Source organism: Salvia splendens, chromosome 8 (genome assembly GCF_004379255.2).
Source record: "Salvia splendens isolate huo1 chromosome 8, SspV2, whole genome shotgun sequence".
Taxonomy (NCBI): Eukaryota; Viridiplantae; Streptophyta; class Magnoliopsida; order Lamiales; family Lamiaceae; genus Salvia; species Salvia splendens.
Window position 1 is genome coordinate 19,716,541 of NC_056039.1, and position 13,307 is coordinate 19,729,847.

The following is a 13,307-nucleotide window of genomic DNA, read 5'->3' on the forward strand; positions in this document are numbered from 1 at the left end:
TTCTTGTTAATAATGTCGTACAATCTCATGTTTTGGAACGTGAGGGGGATCGCGAATGCGCCCACTCAAAACGTTCTGAAAAGACTAATTGGTTGTCATAATGTTTTATTTCTTGCAATAATGGAACCGCTCACACAACCGGACCCGGACCGTTTCTCTATGGCCTTGGGGCTGTCCTTCATTGGTTCGAACACGAACGAGAAGATTTGGATGTTTGCGGAAGAGGGGTCCACTTTTGATATTGAGGTTGACTCGGAACAAATTCTTCACGGGTACCTCAAATCCCACCGCCTTGCTAGGCCGGTGGCCATCTCAGCCGTGTACGCCAAATGTACAAGGGCTGAAAGACATCACTTATGGGACAAGATGAGAGAGATTGCCGGGCCTCTTGAGGGAACACCTTGGATCATCGGTGGCGATTTCAACACCATGCTATCTCACCAAGACAGAGTCGGAAGTGATACCAACCGGCAAGCCGAGATGGTAGATTTTGCGGAGGCAACGGAAGATTGTAGGCTGCTCGACCCTGGTTTTGATGGAGCGGCATTCACTTGGGCCAAGAATGGCCTTTTTGAAAGGTTGGATAGAGTGCTTGTCAGCGAGGATTGGACTAAGACCTTCGAGGCTACTCGGGTTACGAACCTCCCCCGGATTGCCTCGGACCATGGACCAATTCTTGTCAGGTGCACGAAGATGAACACATCCGCTGGAGCCAAGGCTTTCAGGTTCCAGAACATGTGGATCCGACATGAAGGATTCATGGCCGTAGTGCAAAAAGCATGGGAGGAGCCCACGGGGGCGGGTGGAATCCTAAACATTCAAATCAAGCAGGCCAGAGTTAAAAAGGCCCTTAAGAAGTGGAACAAAGAGGTTTTTGGAAACATCCATGCTAATCTAAAAGAAAAGGAGGAAGAAATTGCTCTGGCCCAATCTTGTTTCGAAGCAAGGCCGACTCCGGATCACAGGACAGCGATCAACAAACACATTGCCGAGTACATCCTTTTGCTGAGAATGGAAGAAGATTTTTGGCGACAGAAGGCAGCTTTGAGGTGGCTTGCCGAGGGAGACAAAAATACCCGGTTCTACCAAAGCTGGGTGAAACAAAAGAGGGTTCGTCTCCGCATCCATTCAATACGTGTCCATGGGCAGGAGCTCACCGAGGAAGCCGAGATTAAAAAGTCCGCAGTGGAGTTCTTCCAACAACTCCTTGCCCCCAACAATCCGACACTTGAAGATCCAGACCTCGACCTAATCCAGCAGGTCCACTCAGCCGAGCAGTTCGCTGACATCGCAGATGCCCCAAGTGCGGACGAGGTCAGGAGTGCCACCTTTTGCATTTCCGGAGATAGTGCACCCGGACCCGACGGCTTCTCGGCCACCTTCTATCAAGCCTGCTGGCCCATTGTGGGGCCGGAGGTAGTGGAAGCAATCAGACAGTTCTTCAGAGGGGCCTTCCTGCCGAGGAGCATCACGGCCACAAGCATAGTCCTTATCCCAAAGAAGGCATCGCCGGAGTCATGGACCGACTACCGACCCATCAGTCTCTGCAATGTTTTAAACAAGATCATTACCAAGGTACTCACCTCTCGACTCTCTCCTTTCCTCCCACAGGTCATCTCCCCAAACCAAAGTGGATTTGTCAAAGGTCGGCTCCTTAACGACAACGCACTTCTGGCCCAAGAGATGTTCCATGAGCTTGCTAGATGCTCCCCAGCACCTAATGTGGCAGTAAAGATTGACATGGCTAAAGCCTATGATAGGGTCCAATGGCCATTCCTCTTCAAAGTTTTACGCCGTATGGGTTTCCCGGATTCATGGATTTCACTTATGGAGAGGTGTATTGGGTATTGCTGGTTCTCGGTCCTTGTTAACGGGGCACCCTCGGGCTTCTTTAGATCAACTCGAGGACTTCGGCAAGGAGACCCGATCTCCCCCGCTCTGTTCGTAATCGCTGCGGACTACCTGTCCCGAGCATTAGATAAGCTCATCCTCGGTCAAAAGGACATGACGTTCAAAGCCTCCCGGAGATGCATGGAGATCAGCCATCTAGCCTATGCGGACGACATTATCATCTTCACTCAAGCGGCGGCAAATCCTATGCGCCGGCTAAGAGCCTGTCTCGAAAAATATGAAAGAGTCTCCGGCCAACAAGTCAGCCTCGCCAAGAGTAATTTCTATATTGCCGAGGCCCATGAACATTGGGCAAACTCGATCCAGGCGGAAGGAGGCTTCTCTAGAGGGGCCTTTCCTTTTCTCTATCTCGGAGTCCCTATCTATCGTGGTGCCAAACGCACGGACATGTTCCTCTTTCTACGGGAAAAGATTGCAAGAAGGATCTCAGGATGGGCACACCGTCACCTATCCTTTGGAGGAAGGCTTACGTTGATTAAGAGCACTCTTGAAGCGATCCCCTTGCACATCTTTCAAGCCGTCGAGCCCACGGCCGGTACCCTCAAGCAACTTGATCAACAAATGGCCCGATTCTTTTGGGGGTCTACGAATGAAAAGAAGCGGACCCATTGGATTGGATGGGAACAAATGTGCCGGCCCACTGATGAAGGAGGCCTTGGGATCCGAAAAACTATGGAGGTCCTCCGCGCCTTCAATATCAAACTTTGGTGGCGATTTCGGGAGCAAAACTCCCTTTGGGCAAGATACATGATGGCAAAATATTGCTCCAACTCCACACCGCTCACCTTGAGATTGCCGAGCAGGAGTAGCCCTACGTGGAGAAGGCTCTCAAGAGCATGGCCCCTCGCGCAACCGCACATGAGATGGCTAGTGGGACAAGGGGACATCTACTTCTGGGATGACATTTGGCTTGGCAATAGCCCTCTGAGGGAACTTAGTCTTGATGATAGGGGAAGACCAACCACCCGGGTCTCGGAGTTCATTACAAATGGTGGTTGGGATGTGCCCAAGCTTCAACTCCTTCACAATCAGGCCGGCCTCCCTCAGCATGTTATCGATGGCATCATTAATACACCGATCCTCCATGACGAACAGGATATCCCGAGGTGGAACCTCTCTAAGCATGGGGAATTCACGGTGGCTTCGACATGGGACACACTTCGAGGAAGAAACCCGATCATCCATGGTTTGGGGGACGTTTGGAAGGTAGGCCTCACCAACTCAATAGCCATCTTTATCTGGAGGCTTCTCTCCAATCGGGTGCCGGTTGACACGAAACTTCAGTGGCGGGAGATTGAGCTAGCCTCTAAGTGCCAATGCTGCCCCCACAGACCGAACACTGAGTCACTCCAACACCTCTTCATCCAGGGATATGGAGCTCGCAGAGTATGGAGTGAGTTCGACGGCTGGTTCACAGGCCCGTTCCCATGCATCCATATCAATGACACAATCCCTACGAGAATCGAAGTGTGGGCGCGAAGGTGCCAACAGCCGAACAAGAAACATCTTAGCCGAGCCACTCCATACCTCATCCTTTGGTTTATTTGGTCGGAGAGAAACAGGAGCCGCCACCAAGGCACACAGTTTAAACCACAAAACGTGGTATGGCAGGTCCACATGTTCATTCGAAATGCTATGTCTAATGGAAGCTTGAAGCCGAAACATTGGAAGGGAGTTAAACTTGGAATCAATATTCCTCAACAAGCGGCGGCAATCAGGGCGCTACCCCTAGCCATGGCAATCAAATGGAACCCCCCGGATCAGCCGTGGATAAAGCTCAACACGGATGGCTCCTATAATGAAGCGAACGGCAGTACAGGGGCTGGCGGGATTATTCGAGACCACTCGGGTAAGATGCTCGTCGCCGTCAGCACACCCCTTGAAGCCCACTCGGCGTTAGAAGCGGAGCTGTTGGCCATGATTCACGGGCTAAATATAGCCAAGGAATTCGGCCTACCAATCTGGATTGAGTCAGATGCAGAGCAAGCAATCAAATTGGTCAATGGGACGGGATGGGGGCCGGCACTCGCTCGGCAAGCGGTGGCGCAACTAACCATTCTCAAACGCCAACTCAAATTCCGAGCCACCTTCATACACAGGGAGGGGAACAAAGCGGCGGACTTCCTTGCGAAAATGGGGCTAGTCCAAAACAGTGGCCTACGAATGCACTACAACTCAGCACCGAGAGAACTATTGGACTTGGTTAGATTGGACGAGATGGGAGTGTCGCACATCCGAAACCTAGACGGGGACGGGCATCAAAGTTGATCATGAGACGATGGGAGATTATAGTGACTAGCTTTGTGGTTAATTGTATTTTGGAAAGGAGTATGATGAGGTCCGAACCTTGTGGGATCGGACCGCATACTACTCTTGATTTTGTTACGGCACACCACTTTTGGGTGTGGCCACGCCTTGTAATTATCTCCTTTGGAAATATAGGGATGAGGGACCCACGAACCCTCCACCGTAGAGGTGTTTGATTAAAAAAAAAAAAAAAAAAAAAAAAAAAAAAAAAAAAAAAAAAAACTCCTTAAAATGGCGGAGGATTTCTGGCGCCAAAAGGCTACCCTAAGATGGTTAGGGGAGGGCGACAAGAATACTAAATTCTACCAAAGTTGGGTCAAGCAAAAAAGGATTCGCATGCGCATCCACAAGATCAATGTGGGTGGCCGGGAGATCTCAGATGAAATGGAGATCAGAAACTCGGCGATGGAGTTCTTCCAAGACCTCCTGGCCCCGGGCCCACTCACACTTTCCGAGCCAGACCTTGGTTTAATTCACCAACTCCCACCCTCGGAAGAAGTGGCTGCACTACCCGAGCCCCCGTCTGCAGTTGAAGTTAGAAAAGCTGTTTTTGACATCTCCGGGGATAGTGCCCCAGGGCTGGATGGATTCAAGGCCTTATTCTACCAGGCCTGTTGGGTGACGGTTGGGCCGGACGTGGTGGCGGCAATTGGTCAATTCTTCGGGGGTGCCTACCTCCCACGTAGCGTCACGGCCACAAGCATAGTCCTCATGCCAAAAAAGCTAGTGCCGGAGTCGTGGAGCGACTACCGTCCCATTAGCCTGTGCAACGTCGTCAACAAGATTATCACAAAGATAATGTTGAAGAGAATGACTTCGCTCATCCCTATGGTTATCTCACCAAACCAGAGTGGATTTGTGAAGGGACGGCTCCTCAATGACAATGTCCTTTTGGCACAGGAGATGTTCCATGAGCTCTCTAGATGTGCGCCGGCCCCTAATGTCGCGGTCAAAATCGATATGGCTAAGGCCTACGACCGAGTACAATGGCCCTTCCTTTTGAAAGTGCTACACCGGATGGGTTTCCCGGCCCCGTGGATTTCTATGATTGAGAGATGTGTGGGCTCGTGTTGGTTCTCGGTGCTGGTCAATGGCGCCCCCTCCGGGTTTTTTAAGTCCACCCGCGGCCTCAGACAAGGAGATCCAATATCCCCGGCACTTTTCGTGATTGCAGCTGACTACCTCTCGAGGGAATTAGACAAGCTCATTTTGGGAAAGAAAGAGATGACTTTTAGAGCTACTCGCCACTGCATGGAAATAAGTCACCTCGCCTACGCCGATGACATTGTGATATTCACACAAGCAGCGAAGGGACCTCTTCGGCAGCTTCGGACATGCTTGGATGCATACGCGTGGGTTTCCGGACAGCAGATTAACCGGCAAAAAGCAATTTCTACATTGCCGAACAACATGAAGGGTGCACCAACCTAATACAAAATGAAGGAGGCTTCTCACGAGGTACCTTCCCTTTTTTGTACCTTGGAGTTCCTATTTATCGTGGTGTCAAACGTACAGATATGTTTATGTTCCTTCGGGAAAAGATTGCTGCATGAATCTCGAGGTGGGCTCATCGACACCTCTCCTTTGGAGGTAGGCTTACCCTACTCCAAAGCACACTTGAAGCGGTGCCGCTGCACATTTTCCAGGCCATCGAACCAACGTCCGGGGCCCTTAAACAATTGGATCAGAAGATGGTTCGATTTTTCTGGGGATCGTCAACCGAGAGAAAAAAGACACATTGGATTGGGTGGGATCAGATCTGCCTCCCCACTCCTGAAGGGGGTCTCGGCATTCGTAAGTCTAAAGAAGTCCTACGAGCCTTCAGTATCAAACTATGGTGGAGGTTCCGAGAGCAAAACTCCCTATGGGCTAGGTACATGAAGGCCAAGTATTGTCACAACAACTCCCCCCTTGCGGCCTCCCCTTCGGGAAGAAACAGCCCGACATGGAAACGGTTAATGAAAGTGAGAAATCAAGCAAATCCGCACATTAGATGGGTGATCGGTCAGGGTGAGGCCTACTTTTGGGATGACATTTGGCTTGGTGACTCTCCCCTTCGCGAAATCTGTCGTGACGATAGGGGTGCCCCAACGGCAAAGGACTACATTAGGGATGGAACTTGGGACGAGGCTAAGCTACTCCAACATCACAACCAGGCCGGAATGCCATAGGAGGTTATCACACAAATCCTTGATACTCCAATCGTTGCGGGAGAACCGGGACGTCCCTCGATGGAAGCTCTCTCGGTTCGGGGAGTTCTCGCTGGCTACTACTTGGGAGACTATACGCACGTAGAGGCCGAGAATTGAAGGTTTCGACGACATTTGGAGGGCTGGCCTCACAAAATCCATTGCAATCTTTAATTGGCGACTCTTGTCGAATAGGATCCCGGTCGATTCCAAGCTCCAATGGAGGAAGATAGAGCTTGCATCGAAATGTCAATGCTGCCCATGGAGGCCTAACACCGAGTCCCTCCAACATCTCTTCATCCGGGGGTGGGGAGCAGCATGTGTATGGAGGGAGTTCGACGGTTGGTTCGAAGGTTCGGCCCCATCCCTTAGGGCGAACGACACCATTCCGGACAGGTTGCAAGTGTGGTCGTTAAGGATCCAACAGCACGATAGGAGACACCTTAGTCGAGTCATGCCATACCTCATTATGTGGTTTCATTTGGCGGAGAGGAACCGGAGCCGACATGAGCTAACTCAGTTCAAACCGTACAACGTTGTTTGGCAGGTTCAAATGTTCATCCACAACAACATGGCCAATGAACACATCAAGCCAAAGCATTGGAAGGGAGTGAAACTCGGAATGAATCCCCCGAATCACCCCGAGACAAGGGGGTCGAGACCGCTAGTCATGCCGGTTAAGTGGCACCCCCCGGAACGCACGTGGATCAAGCTTAACACGGACGGTGCGTTCTTCGAGGCAACAAACAAGGGAGGAGGGGGGTTTAGTTCGGGACTACGATGGGAAGCTACTAGCAGCCTTCTCAACCCCCCTCGTCGCCCAATCGGCTCTAGAGGCCGAGCTCATGGCCATACACCATGGGTTGGAGGTAGCGAAGCCCATCAACCAACCCATATGGATCGAATCGGATGCAGAACAAGCTATTAAGTTGCTCAATGGTACTACTTCGGGGCTGGCACAAGTTCGCCGCGTCATGGCCCGTTTGCATGGCTTCAAATGTAGACATATATTCCGTGCCACCTTCATACATAGGGAGGGCAACAAAGCGGCCGATATGCTCGCCAAAATGGGAGTGGAACAAGATACTTTCCAACATATGTCTCCACAGAATGTTCCAAGAATGATCAGAGCCATCATCCGAATGGATGAATTGGGAGTCCCCAATCTTCGGGTGAGAGATGATGACCGTGAGTAGCTCGAGGCTCGGAATGTGGCCCACCGATCTTGCTTCGTACCGGACGTCGTAGAGTATGTGTGTGTCGGTCCATCCTCGGCCTGACCCCAATCTACTCTTGTGGTGTAAGTGTAATAGGGTGTGGTGTAAATTGTTTTTTGTTCCCCTAGCATTGGAAAGATTGGTCCAATTGTAATCATTCGCTTGCAATGGTCTTTTGTTGATATATAGGGATGAGGGACCCACGAACCCTCAACCGTGAAGGTGTTTGATTAAAAAAAAAACTTCAAATGGAGAAAAGTTAGTTGCAGAATGAACACTTCGATTATAAGAAAATTCAGCAAAAGGTAAGCATTCCTTTCAACTTTTCAAGTTCTTTTTAACTAAAGTTCGTAGTAATTGAGACAAAGTCCTATTAACTACCACTCGGGTAACACCCCACTTAGGGAGCTCAGCCTCGATGAAAGGGGGAGTCCTACCACTCGGGTGTCGGAGTATATTAGGAATGGCTCGTGGGATGAACCCAAGCTCCAACTCCTTCATGATCAGGCCGGCATCCCACAGCACATCATTGATCGCATCCTCAACATCCCGATCCTCCACGGTGAAAAGGACATCCCGAGGTGGACCCTTTCTAAGCATGGGTAATTCACGGTGGCCTCGACATGGGACACAATCCGAGGGCAGCACCCGCTCATACAGGGACTGGGCGATGTTTGGAAGGCGGGTCTCACTACTTCCATAGCCATCTTCATCTAGAGGCTCCTCTCCAACCGCGTACCGGTCGACACGAAACTTCAGTGGCGGGAGATTGAGCTAGCTTCCAAGTGCCAATGCTGCCGCCACCGACCGGGTATCGAGTCCCTCCAACACCTATTCATCCAGGGACATGGAGCTCGCAGAGTATGGAGTGAGTTTGACGCTTGGTTCGCAGGCCCGTCCCCCCCGCCTCCATATCAATGACACATCCCTACGAGAATTGAAGTGTGGGCGCGGAGATATCAGCAGCCGAACAAGAAGCATCTTAGCCGAGCCACCCCATACCTCATTCTTTGGTTTATCTGGTCGGAGAGAAATAGGAGTCGGCACCAAGGCACACAGTTTAAACCACAAAATGTGGTATGGCAGGTCCACATGTTCATTCGGAATTCTATGTCCAATGGAAGCTTGAAGCCGAAACATTGGAAGGGAGTTAAACTTGGAATCAACATTCCTCAACAAGCGACGGCAATCAGGGTGCTACCCCTAGCCATGGCAATCAAATGTAATCCCCCGGATCAGCCGTGGATAAAGCTCAACACGAATGGTTCCTTTAATGAAGCGAACGACAAAGCAGGGGCTGGAGGGATCATTCGAGACCACTTGGGTAAGATGCTCGTCGCCTTCAGCACGCCCCTCGAAGCACACTCGGGTGAGAGATGAGTTCGGCAAGCGGTGGCGCAACTAATCCTACACAAACGTGCACTCAAATTCCGAGCCACGTTCATCCACCGGGAGGGAAACAAAGCAGCGGACTTCCTTGCGAGAATGGGGCTAGACCAAGACAGTGGCCTACGAATGCACGTCAACTCAGCACCGAGAGAATTGCTGGACTTGGTTTGATTGGACGAGATGGGAGTGTCGCACATCCGAAACCTAGACGGGGACGGACACTAAAGTTGGTAATGAGACGTTGGGAGACAATAGTGACTAGTTTTTTGGTTAATTGTATTTTGGAAAAGAGTATGCTGGGGTCCGAACCTTGTGGGATCGGACCGCATACTACTCTTGGCTTTGTTACGGCACACCACTTTCGGGTGTGGCCACGCCTTGTAATTATCTCTTTTGGAAATATAGGGATGAGGGACCCACGAACCCTCCACCGTACAGGTGTTTGATTAAAAAAAAAAACAAAATTGCTCTCCCTTCTCTCTCTAAACTTTGTGGTCGACGGCAACCTAGGCGGTCTCCCCGTCGACGAACCTCCCGAGGGGGCACGCAGTCTCCCGGCCAAGGCAACAATCTTTCGGCCGGTGGTGACGTGGTGGCTCCCGATAGCATGGTGAAATCCGGAGGTGAGCGACCAGAGGGGGAGGGCACGACCTTGTCACAAACGAGGCAGCCCATATACTCGCCGGAGTGGACCTTCCCATTGATTGCACGGCCAAAATCAAAGAGGGTGGGCACGCCTTACCCGGATAAAGCTCACCGAGCTCTCAAAAGTGCTGGCCTTGAATCAGGTTCGGGGGTGAGTAGGGCTAAGAAGAAGATGGTAATTGAAATGGTGGATAATATTCTCGCCGAGCTCCATGGTGAGGAGAAGGGGTCGCCGGAAACCGAGCACTCCCTCGTTGAGGAGATGTTGAGCTCTCTAGCTCAAATGGCGAAACAAGGGAATGCCCCGACGTGCGACATGGCTGGACCAGATTGTGAGGAGGTGGCCGGAACTTCTCCGGCACCAGCTGGCCGGAATAATGGTGAATCACACATGGGGATGGAGTTGGCCAACCATTTGGTCAAAGATGGTACAAATCCTCACGTGAATCCTAAGGGAGATGGGGTGGCATGCTTGGATGTGGCTGCATGTGATTCACAAAAAAAGGAAAGGCCAAAAGCTACTTTGCATGGGGAAGGAAATGTTGGCCCATTCTTGGTAAATGACATTTTGAATTCAAATTCAACCCCATGTGATACACACCCTCTCCCCCTCCCTCTAGTCAATGGTGAATGTCAAGGGGTCGGCCCCCTGGTGCTTCCCCGCCGGAATCCTCGCCGGAAAATCTGGTGGCGCCGCCGGCGGAGGCTTGGAAGTCGGTGAAAGATTCCCTCTCTCGTGTGGGGGTGGGGTCCGCGGAAGGAGCACCAGCAACGCAAAGTTTCCTCAAAGCCGAGCCAATCTCTTTGGACGCCACCAAGATCAAAGCCTTGGGGATAGCCGACTGTTTTGAAGGTACACCATCCCTCTCCTTTTCCGACTTAGAAACGGATTACCTCTACGAGAAACTAGGGCTAGCCATCGTTGGAAAATTCTCCCATTCGCTCCCAACTACTTACCAAATACAAAAGAGCCTAGGAGGTTTGGGGCTAGTTGGCTCTTTTAGTTGGAAACACTTGAATGCGAAGCATGTTTTAATCCAATTCCAAGAGATGGCCGATTATGTTAAGGTGTTAAATGGACCTAATGGGAGTCCGATTTGGTATGTTGAGGGTCACCCGATGAGGGTATTCAAGTGGGCACCGGACTTCGATACGTTCTTCGAGTCTCCGATTGTAGCCGTTTGGTGCAACATTGTGGGCATACCGGCGCATCTCTTTGAGGAATCGGCTATCAATGGCAATCTGTAACCTCTTAGTCAAGCCACTACAAGCCGATCATGCCACAATCCATCAAAGCCGTCTCTCCTTTGCTAGGATATGTGTAGAGATTGACATCTCGATCCCCCGCCGGAAGAAATCATCCTCAATATCCTAGGTAAGGACTCAAGGTACAAAGTGGCATGGGACCGTATCCCCTTGTTTTGTGCAAATTGTAAACATGTTGGGCACGTGAGAGAAGATTGCCATGCTTCGGGAAGGAAGGACCGGGGTGGTGGTAGAGATCGCCGAGTACCGACCAAGGCATTTTACTCGAGCCATGTCTCCAAGATCACCCGCCAAGAGTGGCGCCCAAAGGTGGACACATGGGCAGAGACTTCATCATGTAATCGGCATTCGATCAAGGCTAAAGAAGGAACCAACCAAATGAGGAACATGGAGGGATCAATGGTTGAAGAATCGTCGAAGACAAGAGTGGCTATCAGGTGTTAACCCAGTGTGGATGATGATGGATTCCAATTGGTGTCGAGAAAGAGGAAAGGCAAGGTTCATGAGGGCGACGTGCTCCTCAAAGCGCAACACATTGATACATGGCATTTGAAGGAGAATGTTGCTACGGTGACATTTGAGAATGATAAACCAGGCGTGAACGAGCCGGGCACTAGCTCAATGAGTGTAGAATGTGGGCCCCCCCGAGCGAGAGATGGAAGGATTCATTGAGGACCTTGACCCAGGAGGATGCGTCCCTTGTGGAGGTATTCCTATCGCGGGACTTAGTTAGGAGATCGACTCAGGATTTTGTTTTTTTTAACACCTTCACGGTGGAGGGTTCGTGGGTCCCTCATCCCTATGTTTCATATCAAAAGAGGTTACAATCACGGATTACAAAAGGACGATCAATCTATGCCTAGGTGAACAAAACCAAAATGCAAAGTACAAAATCACTAAGGCAATTGCACCACAAGAGTAGGGAAAGGTCAAGCCATCAAGAGATTCGACATCTACGTACTCTTCGGCGTCCGCTAAGCTCACGATCGGCGGGCCATACACTACTAACGGTCTTCATCTCTAAATCGAATGTTGGGGGTACCCTTCTCCTCCAGTCGGACAATGGCTTGGAGTAAGCGGGGAGCGTTGTGGGCGGATATCCGGCGGAAGGAGTGTTGTTCAAGTCCCATCTTGGCAAGCAAGTCAGACGCTTTGTTACCCTCCCGGTGAATGAAGGTGGCGCGGACGGTGTGTCTTTGCTTAAGGGAATGAAGGCGAGCCATCACTCGGCGAATGTGCGCCGGGCCCCATGCCGTCCCATTGAAGAGTTTGATTGCCTGTTCGGCATCCGACTCAATTCATATTGGCTGGTTAAGATCCGTGGCCAGAATTAGCCCGGGGTAGAAGGCCATGAGCTCGGCCTCAAGGGCCGATTGCGCATCAATAGGTGTTGCAAAGGCCACAATCATTTTTCCGGAGTGGTCCCGGACAATGCCTCCCCCTCCTCCTTTGTGTGTCGTTGTTAGGTATGCTCCATCCGTGTTGAGCTTTATCCAAGGGCAGTCCGGGGGGTGCCATTTGACCAGCATGGCGATCCCTCTCGGCCTCCTTGGGACGGCTTGACTCGGTATTTCCATTTTAAGTCTCACGCCTTTCCAATATTTCGGTTTGATTCCCCCACTTATCATATTGTTCTGGATGAACATTTGGACTAGCGAAATAAGATTGAAAGGTTTGAATTGTACCTGCTCATGACGGCTCCTATTGCACTCCGCCCAAATGAACCAGAGGATGAGTTAAGGTACGGACCTGCAGAGGTGTTTTGTGTCTTGAAGTTGGATCCTCCGTGACCAGACTTCTAGCCTCTCCGGAATGGTGTCATTAATTCGTATGGAAGGAGCCGAACCCTCGAACCATTCATCAAACTCGCCCCAGACTCTAGAGGCTCCCCACCCTTGAATAAAAAGGTGTTGGAGCGACTCCGTGTGTGGACTGTGGGGGCAGCATTGACACTTTGACGCCATTTCGATGTTCCTCCATTGTAGCTTAGAGTCCACCGGGATTCGGTTCGACAACAACCTCCAATTGAAAATTGCTATTGAGTTGGTAAGGCCAGCCATCCAAATGTCCTCCAGCCCCTAGATTTTCGGCCTCCTTGCGCGGGTCGTTTCCCAAGTTGAAGCCACCGAAAAGTTACCGAGCCGGGATAGCGACCAACGCGGAACATCCGGTTCCCCCGATACGATTGGCGTGTCTAGGATGTGTGTGATCACCTGCTGTGAGATCCCAGCCTTGTATTGGAGCAGCTGGAGCTTAGCCTCGTCCCATGCTCCTTCTCTTATGAAATCCGCCACCAAGGTAGTCGGGGCTCCTCGGTCATCGATGGAAAGGTCCCTAAGCGCCGTGTCTCTGAGCCATATGTCATCCCAGAAATAGATGTCTC